At 34.6% G+C, this 18,522-nt stretch overlaps 1 protein-coding gene across 1 annotated transcript in view; it reads left to right on the top strand.

Annotated features, from left to right (window-relative positions):
• Window positions 1-18,522, top strand: part of PMCA (plasma membrane calcium-transporting ATPase 3) — a 155,016-nt gene that overhangs the window by 26,229 nt on the left and 110,265 nt on the right. The window contains exon 2 of the mRNA XM_068768649.1: window positions 13,559-13,626. The gene's annotated coding sequence lies outside the window, so the exon portion shown is untranslated. The remainder of the gene's footprint in view (window positions 1-13,558; window positions 13,627-18,522) is intronic.

Genomic DNA, 18,522 nt, shown 5'->3' with positions numbered 1-18,522 from the left:
GGTGGTCAATATTTATTTAAAAGCTCAGCATGTACTTTGGCTTTGTATAGGTTAGACAAATTATAAAGAAGTACAAAGTGTAATCATTTTTCTAATATGAAAATTTATAACAAAGAAAAAATAGTCTTTCAAAAAAGACATTTACATTTATATTTAACAACGATAATTAATACATTAATCATGAGCAGATGACATGGTCCAAGTTGCCGGAATAGATTGGATGGATGAAAGTAACGACAAAGAAATGTGATACCAATTGGAGAAGGCTTTTACTGAAACCGAAATTTATATCATATAGCATAATTATTCTAATACTAATGTAAGATAATGAGGCTTTTTATTATAATCTATCATCAACATTTATGCCATAAGGCTTCCACGGCTGACATAAGCCTCCTTTATAGATTTCCAATAGGAACGGTTGAAACCGGCCTGAATCCGTGGTCTTTCGGCGACCTTAACAAAATCCTTTGTCTATTTTATGCGTCGACGTCTTATGCAGCGCTTGCCGGTCCGGTGTTCTCTACTCCAGAACTTTAAGGATCTAGCAGAAACTATCAATACGGCACAACTAACAACATTTGAAATGTAAAAAACCTAACCTCTTGGTATAAAATAAAAAGGCCTTATTACTATTATAAACATTTATATAACAAAAGCTACGAAAGAATAAAAGCACGTATATACTTTTACAATACATACAGAAGTCATCAAAGCCTTACCCGTTCTTATTTTAAAACTTTTTAAAACTCTAAAAGTCAACGGCACCAAGGCCGTTCAACATTGGCTTCTCTCCAAAGGCCTACGACCAATTCAATTTAAACATCTATATAAAAGTAGAAAGTTTTTTACTATTTCTGTTTGTTTCACAAAATAACCCTCGTATTCAAGTTTCGAGTTACAAAAATAAATCATTAAGTGTAATGGTCAAGGCTGGCTGCCTTACATTCAAGTTAGTTTGCAATGGAGGAAATTACGAGCTAAAATTCGTTGTCCTGTTTTGATCCGGTCTTGTGTAGTCTTCTATAAGCTTGATTATTTAATTGAATTGATTCATTTCATTAATTTATTTTACTTTGTAGATTGGATCACGTATGGCAGGTTTTGCAACGACGTGAAATAATCCTAAATTGCTTTGTCGACGAAAAAAAAATCGTCGTTTCAGACCATAGATTTTCATCGCAAGGCTTTAGCCTCCCTCAAAAATGTCTATGGAAGGCTATGCCATAATCGCAGCACTTGGTCCGCCGGTCGATTGACAATATAATAACATAATATTTTTTTATAAGTCTATTCACAGAGTTAGGAGACCCAGTATTTTTCGAAATTTTTCATCGCTAGTTTCCAATTTTGTTAACATTTTTTGCCATTTCGTTAACTTCCTTACGTCTACTTTTGCGTATTCAATACTGTTATCTATTATGTCTACCTACTCTCATGGTTTATTTACAATGTATCGCTTATTTTAACTTACAAGTATATTCACAACTTTCATTATATTACCGTAATATAATCAACCTATGGGTTTTTGATTCTTTTTCCTAGATTTTCTGCCATTCCAAACAATGCTTTATAAATTCCTCGCTTGTTTTCTTATCTCTGATAGCATAATTCAATATTCTAAAGTGGCTACGATGTCTGGGAATTCAACATTTTTGCCAAAATGAATGCTTTAATATTAGATCTGAAGATTATTTATGAATGATGCTTTTTGATGAACGAAAATATTTTACTCTTTTAGAATAACTTATAATTTTTTAACTTTCCTATCTGCGAGATATATTGGAAAATTCCATATATTATATTTTTCCATTTTTAAACTACCTTTCACAGCTGGCTTCGTAATTTTAAAAATTATTCTTCATTGCTTCATTAGTGTGTGGCAGTCGTAGTAAAAAAAACGTAATTGCGGATAATCACTTAAATTATCGTAACATCGCAGTAATCAAAGGTTATATTAACATTTTGTTTCAATTTATCATAATACAACATTTATATAAAAATATATATATATTATATATTATTCGTATTTTATCGACTTGAGACAGATGTTGTAATTTACTTTTTGGATGGTATTATTTTGCTATTACTAATTATTTTTGTTTCTTTTCGTCGTAACGTTGTTTCTCTATTAAAGAAACTTCGTGCCTTAATGACGATATGAAATTGAAATAAACAGTCAAACCAGTGCCCAAATTTTCCGCTTCGCAGCACATTGGACGATTAATTATTTTAATGAGTGCGCGTATTGTAAGATCAAATTAAAATATTCAAAGCGAAACGGCCAACGTACAAACATTTGTCAGCCCTTTCAAATCTTATCCGACTTCCCATTACATGATTACGTCGACGTCCGAGTGAATGGGGGACCTTTTTCCTCTTTTGCAGATGGCGGACACATGTGAACTGGCTCGCCTTAATAGGCTTTTCAAAACCTTGTTTTCCTTCAACTTTTGGACATTAAACTTTTTTATAGCACAACGATTATTATTGTTGGTATATTCAATTTCGTCATCTTCGGTATTCAATTTTAATTGATAAAAATTTAATAGGTTATAATTTAAAAGGTCTTCTTGGAAATCTATGCGGGAAGTCTGGCAGCAGTCTGACAGTTGACGTCCTAAGGCTGCAATGATGGTGACGATTTTAGGCAATACCTGAATTTTTACCAATACATTGCAAATTAAAAATAAGTATTTTTGAAATCGTTATGGTTAGAAGCATTTATCATTATGTTAACCATAAGGTGTATAGATGTAACCATGTTAAGATCGTCGCTAAACGCTAGAGGTAGACAGCTTCCATCCAGTGTTATTTGAAATTTAATTGAAAAAATCATTATGATGATATTTTAGAGTTCTTGCTTTATTTTTTGAATAAATTAATTTTGTGATCGATAAATACAGAGCGATGGTGGTTCCGCGTAGCTGAGGTACATCGAGAGATCTTATGTTCAAAGTATAAATCCCAAACAAATTTGCCTCCTCCTCATAGAGTACAGTATCCTTTGAACACATTTTACCCTAAAACAAATATTTGAACAATCTTTAGTTTATAAAAGCTTTATTTTGAAATTCTTTTAGCATTTCCGTTTCATTTCAAGGAATAGAACGTAAATTTAAGTTACCGTACTCATGCGAAATGGCAAGGGGGTCAAGGCACGCACCTATGTACTCGCGCAACCTTTTATGGGACCAATCGGACCGCCTATTTGGGCGTCATCCGCCATGTTTATGCACAACGTTATACATGCAAATATCATGCCAGTTATTCTGTGCGCTTGTAACTTGATTCACATACGGAATTATAATTAATCTGTATTTATAACAATAGATAGGAATGCGTAAACTAAACTAGTATCCTGGTTTTAAAGGCGCCGTTACCTAACCCCACAAGTATACTATATGCAGTGTATATGTATATTAGTCATTTGCTCACAGAAAGGTTTGAAGATTTCACGCCTATTTTCAATGATCGTTTCAAATATGTAATCTAATTATTTCTTTATATTGGAATAAGGCTGTAACTTCAGGTGTTATAAAGTCTGCAGAGATAGATAGTAAACTATTTTTAGTTTACGGAGCTGAAGGGTCTCAGATGAAGCTGTAAAAGCCTTCGGGCTAACAGGCACGTACTTCTATAAAGAATAAGCAAGTAAACTGTAATTAATAATTTTAATATCTCGCTATATTGTGATTAATTTATTCATTATTTGACAAACCGTTGATTTTTAGATAGGGCATACCATACTTTAATTAATAGAAAATTTTTAAAGCTTTTACACCTATTTCAAATCATCCTGTATAACGCCAAAAAGAAATGAATTAACTTTACTTGTATCTTGGTTTTAAGGACGCCGTTATTTGTCTCCACAAGTGATGTATGGCATGTAATGTACATATATAATCTTTATGTATGTACTGGTATAACAATATATTTAGCATCATGTGTGCTAAATAGTTCGCCCTTATAAAAATAAATCAAAAAATCACGTAACGGCTGAATGTAAAAAGCCATCATAATACATTACATTTATGCCCCACCGTAATCTATATATATGTATAAATATGAGATTTCCACATATGTACAGAATCATCACGATATCTCTAGAATTATAAAGCTTGTGTACTTGAAACGTGGTAAGAAAGTTTGTTTCGCCGAATAGACGTCAGCTAATAACAGAATTTATGTAATTTTGACTGCAACAGGGTTGAGAGGCTTTCGTAAAACATGCATATCCAACTATAGCCTCCTTTTTGCTAATATAAAACTGGCTAAAAATTTTTCTAAGTATGTTAAAAATTATAAGAATCGACTTTATAAAATTACACCCACAAAAGGCAGGGCGAGCCATGCCCAGCAGTAGCAGGATAGCTAGTTGTTAGCATGTACATTAAAAAATATAATATTTTATTTCAATCGCAGTTACGTAACTAAACAAAACAAAGGACAATTAAGGTTCTGTTGGATAAAATATATAAAAGAAAAAGAAGAAAAGATATTTGATACAATTTCACAAAGAATAAACTTGAAAAGTCATAAATCGTTACGTCAGCGGAGAGTTCTAGTGAGATAGTTTTACGGCGTAGTGGCCTCAGGGGATCGTTACCCTAAATTTACTGGCGGATCTCGAGTTTGACCCGAACTAGGTCCCGAATAGAAACTCGTCGATGTGCTCCCGCAATCGACTGGCGTGTTTTTCTGCCAAGCCACATTGTTTGCGTGCCAAGTCTCAGATATTGAACGTCGTTATTACTGGGCGAGTTCGGTCGCGCCGCCGCGGTCACTTCGCTTCCCGGTGCGAGGGTGCGTGATCGGTAAGTGGCTATATTCGTGCGATGGGCTGCAGGAAGTGCATCGCTGTCCGTTGGTAACCTTGATGCAGGCGGCGACTGCCCGGGACGGGGTTCGATTTTCACTTGGAGCATCAGCGCGCTAGTGTCTCGCCCGGGTGGGCGTGGTCTTCCAGCCGGTCAATAGCACGGCATCGCGCGTCTCGCTCCCTCTCCCGGCCGGCGTATGCCCCCGTCTCGCTCTCCGCGGGGATGATTGAAACGTCTGATGCCGCAGGCGCCCCTCGCGTCCCCTCGCCAAGGACGTTCAGTGAATCCGTCCCTCTCTGCCGCGGTAACACGTGTCTCCGTTACTATTTCGTAATATAATGTGTGCCCCCTTGGTGTCGCGCGAAAATTCACAAGCAGCTATGAGTCAAGTGGCTGCTAAATTACGTGACGAGTTTGATGCGTGAAAAGAAGCATCTGCTCGCGGCGTCTAGCGCGATGGGACCGGGCCTCGCTGGACTATTCCCTAACCCCACGTTGTGATATGGAGATAAGGGAAGACTCAGCTAACGTAAGCGCCTCTTCGTGTTTTCCGTCCTGTGCACTCTCTCGCCTTGTCACTGCTCTCGTGTTCCCTTCAGGTATGCTTCGTAATGCTTTACTATCGTTGCCTAAACAGCATTCTTACTTAATTTCTTTTCTTTATTAAAACTAAAAAATAAAATAAAATACTTTTATTCTATCACGCAACATAACTGATCCTCTATGAAAATGTGCATAGGGTTTACCATATGTAGGACACAGTTATTTAATTTCAATTATTCTTGAAAAAAATTTTAGAATTTTAAAAGAATATTTTGTTTTTCGAAGAAAATAATACGAAATACATTTAAATTTGAAAAATACAGTTGTAAGCAATATTCTCTAGATTTATTTTCTAAACTAAAATTATGTAGATTGGAAATTTGCAAGCCTGTCAGCGGTTGGTCCATCGGGAAATTTAACTTTCACAGAGACGCCAACGGAATTATCTAATCAAACTCTCCGTCGCAATTCTTTTGAATTGGAATCGATAAGAAACCATCGCATTAATTAACTGTCATATTTCTATTACTTCTAATTTTAAAAAGCTGCGATTGAGTTTTCCATATAATTTCTGCCATAACTTCAATGGCATATTTAGATCCCAAAAAACGGCTTAGAACATGCAAAGTAAGAATATCATTACAGAATGTCACTTAGACATTTTACGAAAATAGGTAAATTATTAACATAAAGTAAAAAAGGTATCCATAAATAAATCGTAAAAGATGTGCTAAAACCACCAATTTTTAGATTAGAACCAGCCAAAGTAGTATTTACAACAACCGTCTGGATTACTTGATTCAAGTAAGACGCAATAAGATCAAACGCAGTAACAACGGTTAACTTTGTACGTAGTACTGCGTTTGAACGTAGTAATGTTAAAAGGGAAGGTTTAACTTAGCTTTTTACAAGAAAGATATTATATAGATAAATAGCTTGAACTGTACTACATCGCTGATGCGAGGGACCCAGTTATTTGATTTTTGAAATTGCGGTGTCAGTATTGCAATAAATCGCAACATTCCAATTGCACGTTACATGCAGTCCATGCGTGGTAAATATGTTTAGAGTATTTTATAATAATCATATCAGCCAATAAACGCCTACTGCAGGACATGGGCCACCGTTAAAGATCGCCAGGATGACCTGTCTTGCGCTTCCTACATGCAAATTCCACCGCGACCTTAATTATGCCATCGGTTCAGCTAGTGGGGAGCCTGCCCAGATTGCTAAAAAAGATGTTATATAATGAGGACAATATAAGAACAGTAAGGTTCAGGTTAAGTGTATCGGCCCAGTTTTCCGACATTTGTTCGGTAAAAATGTCACTGCAGCGATATTATATTCCTTTTGCCGCCGCCTAGCCGACGCCGCGAGTCTAGACATGTAATAATTATATATCGAGCCAAGAGAGGCGGGTATACTGGAGATGTGAGTCATCCGAATTCGTCTTAGGATCGATCCTATCGCGCCTATTTGTCGAGAAGGTCAGCCAGTAATCGAATACCGCCTATTGTTTGCCATGAAAGCCTCGGAACATATTCTCATGTGTGCGTCATTTTTATGGCTACGTTATATTCTTGTTCCTTCGTCTGTTTGCTTTCAAAACTTCAATACGTTTTTTATCGTTATTTCACAAGTTTTTTTTGTAATCGTGTTCTTACCACTTTTATTCTAACAATATTTCTTCGTTTGTAAAAGTATTGTAACTTTTTCGTGTAGTTCTTCTATCGGTTATTAGCATCGTTGAGAAACTTGGCTTTAAATCTATCTAGTTCTACATTTTAAGTTCCAATATAGATTTTAAATATTTTTTTTTTCATAATTCTTTTATACAAACTGTAATCAATCAAATTTTATCATTCTGTTCTACTTTCTGATTGCTAAGTTAATTTTCAGAGTATTTTACTTGCGTTAATCCAATTATGACATCATTGTTATTTTATCTTTAGATTTAATATAATCGTTTGAAACTTGAGTAATGTAGGTGATCAAAGCATTCTAATTACATCACCCTGTGGTCCAGACCAACTATTTCAGAAGCAAAACAAGATTCTAACGAGGTATTTAACTCAAAGATAATAAGACAATTACGATCTTGTGGAAACGGAACGGCTTTTTGATGGTATCGTAGGTTTAATGAGGATTTGTCGCTCGATCATTTATGGAGGGGCCAGTGTAGCTCGTAACGGTGTCAGAACGTGACTTGGAACCGTAAGCGAATTGTGAAAGCCCAGGTGAACTCTTCGATTAATTGCTTTAGCTTCTTTCACACAGTTATATTACATATATATGAAAGAAAAGATACGGCAAATCTTAAATACGGTAAACGCTTTTTATATTATTTTTAATCACACACAGAATCACGTCGCTCGTGCAACCGACGGAAGATGGTGCTGAAAGGTTCGTACGTGGTGATCACGATCCCGTGAGCAGGCACACCAGTAGGGTGACCAACAACAAAGTCAAGGTCGCGGGAAGTCACTGGACGCAGACAACGCAGTGGGTGTCTATCATCGACTGACATGATGGTGATGATGACAACTAGAAACTCTAGGAAAATTCAGACATCAGAGTTACTTAGTACGTTACTATGAACGTGCCACAAATATAGCGTTACGCGTATCCGAAGTACAAAACTTAAGATTCGATATGTCCAGTGTTTAGTTAACAATAGGCATTCGTATTCAATACAACGGTAACTCGACGCAATGCGTTACGTTCGAGTATTTTTAAATCGGACTCCCGCTGTCGTAACGCGAGTGAAGTCATCGGAATAAGGCAACGGATACAGAATAATCAGTCACATGATTCACTTCCTTGTTTTCAGTACGTACCGCTTTTTATGCTGTATAAACCATTGTCGCGATACCAAATCGGAGTAATTACGATATAGTATACCAGCTAGCGTTATAAGTACGACCGGTATTGTTTTATTGCTTAGTTATAATAAAACGACTCACTGTGTTATATATCAAATCCTAGCATATAAAAAAAATTATATATGTTATGTCAACCACTTCCTAGTAAGCTCACGTGATTGGTTTTGGTTCGATTCGTACCATTATTCAGAAAGATTTGTCACCCAAAGTGGGAACTTGGCGACTTGTCGGATAAGTAGTCATGAGACGTTCACATGTGCACATAGAGCTCCCTTATGGACCTATAGACTTACTGAACCGGTTAGAAGCGGCCTGCATCCAAAATATTCCAACAATTTTAATATGATCGTCCGTCCTCCTATGGGGAATGTTGCTGCGCTTTTCGGCCTGTGGGTTAAGGCCATAGCGGCCATTAGTTCTACTAGCTTTAAGGCCTGCCCGTTGTCACTTCAACTAAATATAAGTTACTACAAAAATGTTTAGGTAAAGAGGCTTCAGCATTCAAACCCGCTAAAACAGTAAATCCCGTCCTTCAAACAGTAATTATATATCACGCAATAATCTATTTTCGCCTAATTAGTACGTATCTTATCGTCGTATCACATAAGATCTTAAATTAGTAAGTATAAACTTCCTTGATCAAATGATAGTGTCTAAATTAACACCAGGCGTCGGCGTGACGGCTGCGACATTGTTATCGACAATGGTCCGTAGTCTTAAATGATAAAAAAATTTTGTTAATCTATTGAGAAGTGTAAATACATAATTTTGTACCGCTATTTGTAGAACTTAGTGTTTCAAACGTGACACTTGATATGCGCGTCTAAGGAAATACTTTAACACCGTTATCTGCAGAGATAAATCAGTTTTACAACGTATCTTCTTGTAGTTATATTATTGTACAGTTAAGTTTTCCAGTGATACGTATAATATTTTGTTAGAACTGTCTTCTGAATCTTAACGCATATATAGCATAGAAAAAAATCTTTACGTTCTTTATTCGTTTAGTAGTTTATATTTATTTTTACAAATAATTATACACTTAAAAATTCATAACATAGAAAACAATAAGTATAATTCGTATCAAAAGTCTATATCTTATTAAATGTTATTGTAAAAAATTTCCGGAATCATATATTTAAAGAAAAACTATCGTCTTAATATTTATAGTGTTAGCATAGTAAAAAGTTTCTATTTTATAATAATTACAGGTTTTGCTTTCAATAATTGTATTTGCAGTAGGGTGTTTACCTTGGAATCAATATTATCAAAAACAATAAGTGACTTTAGTTGACAAGTTTGGTGAGTGCTTCAAGGTACAACAGTTTATAAGAATTCAATAAATTTGTAAGTATATTTTATTTTTCATTATGTTTCTTTACGTAAGAATAAAGAGATTTTTTTCTAATTCGTAAAGGGAAGAAAAATTTTTGGATTCAAAGTGGTGAATATGACGTATTCATTTTTGGACATTATTTTAAAATTATTTGAGACTAAACTGACTCAAGTCACTATCGTCAAATCATCTACAAAACTACACTGTGTTACGTCACCGTCGAATTTTTTACTCTTACGCTATAAATTCTTTGATAAACGCACTTAACCCGGCAAACATTTGCATGGCGAGAATTCTGTCCAGTTTTTCCTAGTAATTTAGTAAAACTGATTTATTAATTATTTGTAAAAATTAAATTGATTCATTTTCGTGTACCATCAATGATTAAAAATATTTTGTAAGTTTATTATTAATTATGTAAGTAAATGAAACGTCTTACGATGCACAAAGAAACATTGCATTAGAAAATTTTTCGCTGTTCTCCAATATTTGCGCTAGCAAAGAACTCGCGTATCTTTTGTCAGAATAAAAAATTCTTAAGTATAGTTAAATATCCTCTGGAAACCCGAGGTAGTTTTAATGGGAAATATTTTACCTATTGCGACCCCAGCGGTGCAGTACTTACGACTAAGTACCTACTTAGTTATCAATTATTATTGTCGTATTCTTTAGATGTTCTTACTATTGAATTTTTATATGTCAGCGAATGATTTTAGAGCAAAAGTTGTAACAAACAAGGTTTATTGTAGATAGAATATCTATCGCTCTTCTTTTTTTCAGTCGATAGACGTCCACTGTAAGACATAGGTCTATCCCGAAGATTGCCATGATCACCGGTCTTGCCTCGCCTGTATCCAGCGACTTCCCGAGACCATTACTTTGTCGTTGGTCCACATTATTTGGGGTCTAGCCGTTTCGTGTTTATCGCTTCCTGAACGCCACACGAGGACCTTTAGTTCTGAACGACCTTCGGTTGCACGAGGTATATGTCCCGCACACTGCCACTTATCTGAAGCAGTTCTTAGATCTACGTCGTTGACTTTAGTTATATTGAGAATCCCCTCATTTCTGATTCGATCTCGTGAAACTTCAAGCATAACCCTCTCCATTGCTTTGTGGGCGCCTTCGAGCCTTCCTATAAGGCCTACCGTAAAAAATCTGTGTCACGAACACTTATGACTTAAAGAATTCGAACACCTTTGTTGGAACATCCGGGCGCGATAATCTAATAACAAAGCCTGCTATCTAATTTAGGGCATTAGATGTACGTAAACCCATTACCGCACGGTAAACTTGCACAGAGCGGTACTGGCTTGCTTTTATTGTTGAACTCCTTTTCATATATGTAGCTTCGTCATTATATTGACACCTGTGAGGGTAGTGAACTTATTTTAGGTTACAAGTTATTCGACATTAAATATTGTAAGTAATGTTATTTATATATAATAAAATTAAAAGTAATGTTTATATATATCTTACTAAATGTACCGATAAATACTGACCGAATTATCTATTATATAAATATTAATATGCAGTGACTATCAAACGCATATAGTTAAAGCCAATTTTCAAAACGCTTTTTGTTCCAGTGGTCATACATTTTTTTCCCGAAATTTTTTAAGTTTATGCACAAATTTGTTTTTTCTTCTTTAAGAAATATTACAAAACCTATAAATAAAATTAAATGAAATCAATAAAGTTATTCTCAAGTTATGTCGTGGCCAAGGGATAGGAATGGGAATTCATTATATTCAAACAGCGAACATATGTGATTGTAGACGACGCTTTCATCCTATCTGACTTCGGCTCGAAACTGGAAATTAATAGTGGATATACGTTATATTGTTACATTTAGACAAGTTCGACTAAAAGTGAATGATATACATAAGTTTTGATGTATAAAAAAGGACTACTAAATTTTACATTACAATTAATTTAACCGCCTAAAGATATGTCGGCTTATCTAACACCACGTATGCGTAAACATCCTCATCTAACAGTTAAGGAAAAATTTGATTACATGTTTGTGTGAATATTAAGATATTACTTACTGGGAACAGCGCGTATTTGATAGTCAAATATTTAGTCTATAAGGCAAATACGTACGAAGGTAATCTTTTACGTATGACCTCGTAAAAGAAAAATATTTTTTGTCTTTAACAAAATATGCATTAAGCCTTTTTAAATATAAATAGTGATTAGAAATAGATGTAAAACTTTTAATATATAGCTTACTTATATATAAATAAATTAGTGGCACTTATTTCCGAGTGATGTTTTATAACTAAACACCAACTATCCTGTATATAATGAGCGCCCCTGTCCTTTTTATAAGCTAATGTAAATTCCATAATTTGTTATTTATTGCCAACATACATTATACGAAGTATTTTCTCTATTGTATCAGTCTCTTCAGTTTAAAAGTTCGCTCGGATTTGCGTGGTTGATTAATTATTCTCCGCAAGGAGGCCTTTATAAGTCGATACAACTTTCCTAACTTAGTTGTAAAGAGGTTAGTGAGCAAGAAAATTGATGGAACTAAGTTGCTGCCGAGTCAGTGTTCATGGAACTCGATTCTTTTGAATGGCGCTGCGAGAAAGTAAATCGGATATTAAGTTTTTGTGTACTTTTCATATCTAAATTTGGTGAAGTAAACTATATTGAATTAGAAGTGAGGAAATCCGTAGACGAAAGAAAGTTACTAACAGGAGAAGGGAAAGTATGACCATATGGGCCTTAGGTCGTAGAACGTTAACATCTTGTTAAAATTGTCGATAATTTCTGGATACCAGACGCTTTTGATCAGTTCTTTTTAAAAATTGGACGTCCTACGGCTGAAATAATGTTCTTTGTGAAAATGTATTATTTCAGATAATTATTTAAAATATTTTCTTGATATTATGACTCTTAACTAGAGTGCAAATATTTTAAAACTAGATTATCATATGATTAGGATATGCGCAAATTTATACGGTTCTTATACGGTTATTCGGTTCTTACAACATATCTATTTAGATCCTTGTAAAAGAACTAGAAAATAAAACGGTATGTGGACCGAAGATATGAGCAAAGTTGCGGGCAGCCCAAAACTGATCATTATGGCGCTTTATTGGAAAGCCTATACTTTGCAGTGGTCGTCCTTCGGCTTACTATTGATGAAAGTAAACAGTAATTGTAGTTAATTTTAACTATGTATTTAATTAAATCATTATTACCGACACTTATATGTATATCATTATATTAAATCATAAAAGAATAATTAACGTCGTATTTTTTGTCCGTGTTGTTCCTGATGTAACTTGAGGTGAAAACATGCTTTCTGTCGGTGACTGCAGTGCACCCTGTTTTCTCATTAATCGTTACACGATCATTAATCAAGCCAACGTCAGAAATAGCGTTCTGGGAAACGTATCGTCGGAATTTAACCTTGCCAATAACCATCTTTAGAACTGCCACGATTGTTGTGACGGTCGTGTTCTGTAATTTAATAAACACGTATGTTTTTTGTATTATTAAACGAATGATTATATAAACATCATATTTGCAATATAATAAGGAATTAAAATTACATAAAACTTATCGATAATAAAGCTGGATAAACTTTGACTATCGTAAAGTTATTGGCTTGTAGTAAACAAAATTTCGAAATGACCGCTTTATGTAACAACGATTAACTTTACGTACAAATGTAAGTTTTATATTTCGTACATTATTCGTGTAAGACTTAAGTAACAAATTGATTTTATAATATATACACTGAAATGATTTATGATACGCGATATTTTTTGATTGATTATACCCTAACACGTCTTGTTGGTTTTGATTGACGTCAAATATTTGAGAGCTAGAGAAATTTGTTTTTGTTATCATCTCTATAAAAAACGTGACAAAAAAATTAGCCGAATTGGTTCAGCAATTCTAGTTTTTCTATTATCACATTCGGTTATTTTTGTAATTACATTTATTGTTTCCAGGTCGCCACCTGCAGCATAATAGGGAGCCATACGCCGCGGCGGAAAGACGGGTGCGACACGCACTCGTGGTATGTACTTTTTAACATAATTAATATTGTATTATATCTGTGAAGTTTTTGCCGTTAGCCCTAAGCTTTTATAGCTTCATCGGAAATAAGTTCACGGAACGGAAGAGTCCGTGAACTATACTATTAATTATTAGCTAGGCACTTTTATACTCACTTCACAATAACCAGTAACCTGAGCTACAAGTGTACTAACCGGTTTGAAGATCAATAGTAATGTTCCATAAGTGCCCTCGCCTTCTCTTTTATATCGACACGTCTACCAACCTTTTCTTCTCTTCGTGCCTTTTACTTACGCTATTCGAAAACTTTTTCTTTCAATCTAAATAGTTCAAAGCAATTCCGCGCGCGGTGCACAGTAGTAAGTCTATTATGATGAATATCGCTGAAGAGCGCAAATTAGTGCAGAATTTAATTATATGAATGAATGAATGTATTATCTGAATTAATCAATAATTGTATTCTCTTATTTGAAATTATATCAAGTATTCCAAATTGACGTTAGTAAAACCGGAAGTCGTTATGATTATTTTCAACGTAAATAAAATATTTTTTAATAATAATTTAAAAGTAAAATAAAAAAAATAGTCCTACCGATATCAATGCCGACGACCCTAGAAATTAATATCCTTTATTAAAGCTAGTGATGCAGTTCGTGAGACTAAACATTGTATAACATTGTATATACCATATTGTACAAGTGACAGTAGATTAGAATGAGGGACTTGAATTGAAGCATGTGTAGGTGGGGTTAGGTTTCTCTTTGCGTAATTGATGTTTTAGATCTAGTGTTCACAGACAAACGGTCTTTTAATGCCTTGTTAAATATGAATGTTCATCAAGATGACTTCGTACAGGAAGTTGTTTACAAAAAATGTTTTTAAATACATTTTAATTGTGCTAATTTTGATCGTATGTTATTGCTTCATTTAAGAAGTTAGAAATATTTTTGTGGACTGTACTTTTATACACCTAAGTTTTAATAACGTTAGATATCCTCAAACTGAAGCGAATCCCCGCAAACATGTAGCAAAATCGGTTGCTAGCAATTTTGTTGCAATCAGTTTTTTTGTTATCGCAAAAATCTTTCCAATATTGGTTTACGTAAACCGAAATAAGGTTAACTGTCACTATCCAGGGCAAGGTCGGCCGCGATGACTCATAACATAAACTTTATTAATCATAGCGTGTGTGACATAAAGAAAATATATTCTTCTCGGCTTTTCTATTTCTTTTCGTATTTTCTTATCTCTCAAGGTGACAAGCTCACTGCATTTTTATGGGAAGGGCTTATCATTTGCTAGGTGAACGCCCTACTCGTCCTTCAGTGTTAGTTGTGCAGTAAAAATCGATTTATGATAATACACTTGCCTTCAAGTACGTGTCAGATATAAAAAGACAGAAAGAAAGATTTATTGATGGATTGAATTAAAATTGTTACAGACTAGATACGATATACGTAAGAGAATTCTTCTAGTATTCAATTTTTTTAAATTTATTAAGTGGTTATTACTGTTGGTTGTTGGAAATGCTTCTTTAATTTGAGGATTTTTTTTTTAAATTTAGATAAAAGAAAATTTTGGTGACACTAAAATTGCAAAAACCCACGAAGTCTTCTTTATGGCAAGCGGTTACTATAGGTTATTAATGACAACGGCACTATAACGGGACTAACTAGACATTCACTTATTTATATTATTTTGTGTTTAAAATAATTAACAGTCACCACTAGTGTACGTACCTTGATCAACAAGATAGCAGTATTATACTATTTGTAATTAGTCTTTTTAAAAAGCATGCGTTTTTTTCATTTTTAAAAATTAATACCTGGCCAAAAGAAGCTGCAAATTCTAACCAATAAACAAATCTTCATCAACAATTTAGTCATAGAACGTCCGCGGCTAGACATAGAACTGTTTCTTAAATTTCGAATTGAACCTGTTGGAACCTGGCTGCATCCAGCGTCTTCCAACGATCTAAACAAGTTCGTCTATCTATCTTGGGACGTCCTAAGCTGCTAAATAATAACTATTTCTAAATTTATTTGATTTTGTAAACGTCAAAGATATTCCCAGTGTCACCACACGTTTATACGACCACCTACACGTACATAGATCTTAAGCATGAATAATAAATTAGTCTGGATGTGTGGATATTTACGTAATTTTAAGCCTTAACATATGCACGTAAGAGCATAATTGGCTTGGAGGGTGAATCTCGCCACCGGCGGTGAAAATATTTGTTTGCGTTATCGTTAACATAATTGCTAATCGTACCTTGTACCCGACTTCAATGTATGAAAACATTTAGACTAACTTAAATATACCTAACGCTTTCAACAAAACATATATAACAAGATAGGGTGTAATGCTAATGGTCAGAGTGATGCAGGTCACGTACACCCTGACCCAAGCCATGCGCGGTAATCCTATTTACGCTCCGGGTATATCAAAAGAATTGCTGAAGTCGACTTTGTCGCTTGTCGTATGCTTTCGATATTTATTTCGTTTCCAAAACCGATTGAGCTAATTTTAATTTCTTCAGTTCATTGTGAATGTAATTCACCGACAAAAACAAAAATACATCACAAATTGGATGATATTCGTTAAAAGGAAAATAGAAACCATCATCGCCATCATATATATCAGCCGTCGGACGTTCACTACCACACGTATGCCTTCTCCGTAGATTTCCAATAGGAATAGTTACAAGCCTTCTGCATTCAGTGTATTCCGACGAACTTAACTAGGGACCTTAACTTTAAGTTAGGGTTCTCCGCTGTGATTACCGGTCCAGTCTCTATTCCAGAACATTAAGGGCTCCAGCGGCCATCTGTTCTGTGCGCTATGTGGCCCGTATAGATACTTTACCATTTTCAAAAAAATCCGTATTGCTGTAACATACTAATTTTTTGGACAAGTGATTGATATTTAATTAAGAAAACTCGTTTTTTATCATTTATCTGTTATATAATAATAATAATATATTATCCGATACAACACTATTCTACAATGTATATGCATGTTTACACGGCATTGCGTTTTCAATTAGAATACAAGTCCCCATTAATCTCACAAGGCATGGATCACAGTATTATATATGATCCGCACTAGGAAACCCAATCATGGCAGTCGATTTGCCGGCTTCATAACTCCAATATGTCGATTACGAAACTAGTTTACCGATTAGTATGTACCATATATGTAATACGTGTAAACGGTTAGTAATTTTGGTATAACCAATATTCTGGTATTAAATAGGTTTGATACTTTTATGTGTAACTTTAACTTTGATAAGAATAATAAGTATATTCCACATAATCCGTGGTTCAGTCCTTGTAGGCTAAATACGAATTTTGTGACAAATTAGTCTCTCTTCTCTGGGGATCCTTTAGAGCACCGGCCATGGAGCGTCTGCCTGAATGTTCTACGAGCTAAGCCATCCTCCATTTAGTCACAGTCAAAGCCAGGACTCCGAGATTTAACATTAACGAATTCTTGGACCACCCTGTATAAAATGTTCCGAGACATTGACCAGCAATAGGCCTCTCACGAATCCAAAGAGATTTGGTCTCTAGTAATTTACATAGGTAAATGACTTGAAAAAATGTTTGGTAAGATTGAAAATTTTTAACTTTAGACTAACGTGTTGTAGACAAGAAATGGAAGCAAAAGGCATGATCATCATTTTTTTGGAATTTAAGTTACATAAACTTAAAAGGTAAATTCTTTACCTACAGTATCATCAAGCGAAAAAAACCTTTATCAACTTGTTAACCCCTAAAATAAATACCACGTACGTGAGCTAAAGAACTCAGCAAGCCGAGAGTTATTAAGTATTCAGATAAGGTCGGAATCCCTTCGTTCAGGGAGACGACATGGAATTTATAATAAGGGCATTATAAATGACAATGCTACTAGTTTTTCTATTTCATAAAAAAGATACAATGCGTAATAATTTTAGAGATCCTATTGTGTATTCTAGTTGGTATGCAAAAGACATACTTTTTTCCATATATTATCTTAATAGATTCCTATATTAAGATTCAATTACATTTAAACTTAAGTATTTTTATGAGGTTTAAGTAACAACTAGTTAATTTTGAAAGGCGCGATAAGTGAAAATCAAAGGAGCAGTAGAGTAGTTCCGTGCTAGTTTGTGATATCGTAGGTCGCGGGTTTGAATACATGTGTAGTTTATTTGAATTATATAAGATCATTATTCACAAAACGTGAAAAAATAATACAAGGGAGCCGTCTTATAATACAACCAATACCATAAAAACCATACAAATAAAATAACGTGAACTGATTTACATCGAGCCCGCGTTTTCGATAAGAGACCGTATTTTGCACCTAATAAAGAGGCTGCCAAACTTTATTTTTCCACATAAACCACTTACAAAATTTAGCAAATAATCCCTCTGCATTTTCACCATTTCCCCATAATTGAACTAAAATGTGATGATTAGATCTAACTTGGAAAACTTTCATTACTAACGAGTTCTAACCCAGAATTAATAACGCGTTGTACTGAATACGAAATATATTAGAGGGACCGGAAAGTAATGCCGGTTCTGTTGACATATTTTGCAGAAAAATCGATTGATTTTTACCGCTTTGTATACTAGATGGCAAAAGGTTATTGATGACGAATATTGTTGATAAGAAATAAATACTTGTTAAAAATGTAGTCGTGTGAATTTAACTTTAAAAAAACGTTAGACGTTAATTTCCGGTCCCCCTAATATAAGTTTTTTACAATTAGCGGCGGCTGTATTTGCCTACATTGATAGGAGAAGTCAAGCCAACATAGCCCCTGTCGAGTCTCCTGTGCAACCTTAGGGGTCCACCTGCGCCACTTTAGCAATGCTCTAAGAGAAGACTTAGATTACCGCGT

Source organism: Battus philenor, unplaced genomic scaffold, assembly GCF_028537555.1.
Source record: "Battus philenor isolate CCGP_79_NKW_IND1 unplaced genomic scaffold, ilBatPhil1.0.hap1 SCAF_26, whole genome shotgun sequence".
NCBI lineage: Eukaryota > Metazoa > Arthropoda > Insecta > Lepidoptera > Papilionidae > Battus > Battus philenor.
The sequence above is the reverse complement of the archived record's forward strand: the minus strand, read 5'-3'. Positions and strand labels throughout refer to the sequence as shown.